Source organism: Rhinopithecus bieti, unplaced genomic scaffold (assembly GCF_001698545.2).
Source record: "Rhinopithecus bieti isolate Rb0 unplaced genomic scaffold, ASM169854v2 scaffold_13900, whole genome shotgun sequence".
Lineage (NCBI taxonomy): Eukaryota > Metazoa > Chordata > Mammalia > Primates > Cercopithecidae > Rhinopithecus > Rhinopithecus bieti.
This window is the reverse complement of record NW_016808376.1, coordinates 3,502,735-3,506,747: the sequence shown is the minus strand read 5'-3', so window position 1 is coordinate 3,506,747 and position 4,013 is coordinate 3,502,735. Positions and strand designations below refer to the sequence as shown.

At 51.6% G+C, this 4,013-nt stretch overlaps 1 protein-coding gene across 1 annotated transcript in view; it reads right to left on the bottom strand.

The window, feature by feature from the left end:
- Positions 1 to 3,595, bottom strand: part of PROSER2 (proline and serine rich 2) — a 45,181-nt gene extending 41,586 nt beyond the window's left edge. Inside the window, exon 1 of the mRNA XM_017886706.1 lies at positions 3,420 to 3,595. The gene's annotated coding sequence lies outside the window, so the exon portion shown is untranslated. The remainder of the gene's footprint in view (positions 1 to 3,419) is intronic.
- Between the last annotated feature and the right edge of the window lie 418 nt (positions 3,596 to 4,013).

The following is a 4,013-nucleotide window of genomic DNA, read 5'->3' as shown; positions in this document are numbered from 1 at the left end:
AAAAAGGCCAGGTGTGGTGGCTCATGCCTATAATCCCAGCACTTTGGGAGGCCGAGGCAGGTGGATCACGAGGTCAGGAGATCCAGACCATCCTGGCTAACACGGTGAAACCCTGTCTCTAACTAAAATACAAAATATTAGCTGGGCGTGGTGGCGAGTGTCTGTGGTCCCAGCTATGGGGAGGCTGAAGCGGGAGAATGGCGTGAACCTGGGAGGTGGAGCTTGCAGTGAGCCGAGATCGCACCACTGCACTCCAGCCTGGGTGACAGAGTGAGACTCCGTCTCAAAAAAAATAAATAAATAAAATAAAATAAATAAATAAATAAATAAAAAGGTGGGGAGAAATAACAAGTGGTTGACAAGGATGTTGACAAACTGGAACCTTCACACATTGCTAGTGGGAACACAAAATGGCACAGCTGCTATCGAAGACAGTTGGAAGCTCCTCAGCAAGTTAATCACAGAATTACCATATGACCCGGGGAATTCTACTTTCAGATACAGACCCAAAAGAATTGACAACAGGTGTTCAAACAAAAACTTGTACACAACGGTTCATAGCAGTACTATTCACAATAGCCAAAAGGTGGAAAGAACCCAAAGTCATTCATCTGATGAATGGGCGAATAGAATGCGATCTGTCCACACAATGGAACATTATTCAGTCATCAAAAGGAGGGAAGCAACGATGCGCGCCGCGACATGGACAGACCTTGAAAACATTGTGCTAAGTCAAAGACACCAGACACAAGAGGCCACAGATTTTAAGATTCCACGTGTATAAACATCCAGAAGGCGCAAGTCTACCAAGACAGAAGGAGATCAGTGGTTGCCAGGGCTTGGGAGAGGGGAATGGGAATCGTCTGCTTAATGGGTTTCCTTTTGGAGGGATGAAAAAGTTCTGGAACTCGACAGTGGTGATGATTGCCTAACATTGGGAATGGAATGTACTTAATGCCACTGATTTGTGCACTTTAAAGTGGTAAATTTTATGTTCTATGTATTTGACTATAATAAAAAAGATAAACAGCATCAAGTCTTCACAGTGCTAGAGTTTCTGGCAATAGCCAGTCCGAAGACACACGTTCACGAAGGGCTCTCCCATCCCCGTCCCACAAGGCAGAATGCTCTCCCCATATGGTCCTTTCCTGCCCATCCTGAATGCACAAATTAGAAACCCAGCACCAACTTTCTTAAAATACTCTTGGTTTGCAAGATGAATGCTGCCAGTCTAGAAAGGGGACAAGGGCATTATGGACAGGGGCGGCTTCACTGTGGGTTCCGCAGACAGAGGCTGTTGTTGCCACTGGCTGGACATAACCTGTGCAGAGGGCAGCGCCTCCATGAACACAGGCTTTCCTATGGTGGCCAGGAGACCCCTAAGAGTGGAGCAGGGATGGCTGCAGTCTATCAGGGGCGGAGTTGCAAGGCCCTCTTCTCAGAGCACACAGGGAGCTAGGAAGCCACCAAGTGCAAAGGAAGGTGAAACGCAGCGATGGCCTTCACCGTCAAAGGAAAGAGCTCGAGTTCCGGGATGCTCCTAGGGTTCCCCTGGCACCTCCCAAATGGCCTCTGTGCCACTGGCAGCCGTCCCACAACACTGCAGATAAGATGCACTTGAACTTCTAGTTCTAGAGGCTCCCCTGTTCTCAGCTCTGCTCTACCCAGGCCCTTCCTCTCCCCCCCTTCAGGTTTCCAGGCTCCACTCCTGGAGTTATCTGAGATGATCTTTCAAATCAACACACAGTGCCAACTCTGGGCGCCTCGGGTGTCTGAGAACTTTGGAACCAAGGCCAGGTATCTCTTCAGCTGCTGATGAAGGCTTGCTTGATCTGGTTTTAATCAGTTTGGGCCATGTGGCTGTTATCTAGAAATGACTGTATGCTGGATGACCAGTCATGGCTCTGAGCGCTCTAAGTGGTCAGTCTACAAATATTCCTGAATGAATTAACGAGCAAATCCCCCCGTGACACCCCCTCCCCCGGCAACCACAGATTGAAACACGCTCAAACTTTCCTAAAAGCATCGCTCCTCTTTCCAGCTTTCGCTCCACTATCACTCTAATTTTGGATTTCTGATTTCTAGTAATGCAGAAAATGTGTTACTTTTAAATCATCAGCATCTAAAATTTTCAAAGAAAGCTCATCTGAAGTGCTGTTACCAAGGGATATAATCCAATCGCATTAAAATGGCTATTACTAGTCTGGACAAGAAAACACACAAGATTCCATACATACGCTGTCAACTTTGGCAAGAAAGATTTTAGACAACTTCCATCCTTCCCACCCAATCCCAAGTCAATAGGGCATTTGTTTGTATTTCCACATTGGCTTCATGAACGAAAATACCTCCTCCACCTAGAAAAACAACCAGTAAAATTCAGACCCAGAACTTGGAGGGCAAACTTTTTAGTGCATGCTGGGACACTTTTATGTAGTGTTTTAAAAAAATAACGTAGAAAAGTATTTTTAATAAAGTTTTCTCCTATGAGTATTTCCCTCAAGTTTCCACATATGCCTGGTTTGGTCTTTTGATACCTTTCAGAAATACAGATTTTTAAAAATGTTCTCCGTTAAAACTGGAGCCAGAAAGAACCTTCTTCCCACAGATCTGAACGTTTTACTCTGTTTAGGGCGGAAAAAGACACACACAGTCATTTTCCTTCAATCACTTTTAACTTTTCTGCTCTGCACGCACTAGGTTCTGGTAAAGAGTTAAAAGTTTTTTGAGGTTAGTTCCTGCGGTTAAGGAAAAAAAAAATACACCAAACAACTAGATGCTTAAATTTAGACTCCGTAAAACAATACTGGGAAACTTCCAAAGCCTTGGAGAAATACTGGAGTTTATTTTACTGCCTTTTGTTCAATTTCATCACACGGGTCACATTTTCTCCTCTATTTTAGTCCCTCCCGCCGGCTGGGTTGGGCAGACCCTGCACATTCCCGCGTGATTCCAGGACCTGGGGGCCCGGGTGGAACAGGTGGCTCCGCCTGCCGTGTCGGACCCGCACCCTCTCCGCGAGGCCGCATGGGGGTCCCACAGCGCAAGGGATAGGGGTCCCGGGCAGGGGGACAGGCGTTGGGGACAGCGGGGACGCTCTGCGCCCAAGGCTGGGAAACCCGCCGCCACCCCTGCGCCCCCAGGACAGCCCCAGACTCGGAACCCAGCGCGCTTCCCGCCGCGCCCCGACTCAGAGGTCCCCGAGGAGGCAGCGACGCCCCGGGGTCAGGGTTCGGGCACTGGGTGGCCTCTGCGGCGGCGCCGGGCTCCCCTAGTCGGAGCGAGGAGCGCGCAAGGCAGGGTCCGGCGCCCCCTCTGCCCGACCCGCCGGCGTCCCAGCCAGACCCCAGTGCCGCCACCGCCGCCAGGACGCCCTCCCGTCGTTCCAGCCCTGCCCGGAGTCCTAGGGCCGCACTCACCTCGCGGGAGAGCCCTACTCCGGGACTCAGGTGTCCACGCCGCCAGCGACCCGGAGTCCTCACGCCGCCGCCCGTCCGGCGCAGATTGTCTCTGGCCGCCCCGCCGCGCGCTCTCCCCCGTGCGCGCCCACCCGTGCGCGCTCCACCGCCCACCGCGCGCTCGCGCCGCCGGGACTTGCGATCCTCAGGCACGCACTGCGCGCCCCCGCGGCGCTTAAAGGGCCAGGCCCCGCCGCCCTGCGGGACCCCGCGGCCGCCTCCCGGGTGCCCTCGGTCAAGGTGTGAAGTTCGAGTTGGGGGACATCACCGTGAAAATCCCCAACCCCATCGCCGAGCAACCCAGGCGCAGAAAAGCAATAGGGATGTGTGAAACTTGCAAGAGATGGGACATTAATTTAACCTAATTTTTCTTGAGACAGGGTCTTGCTATGTTGCCCAGGCTGGAGTGCACGTTGTGCGATCTTGGCTTACTGCAACCTCAACCTCCCAAGCTCAAGTGATCCTCCCAACTCAGCCTCCCAAGTAACTGGTAGCACAGGTGCACGCCACCACATCCAGCTAATTTTAAAATTTTTTGTAGAGATGGGTGGGGGG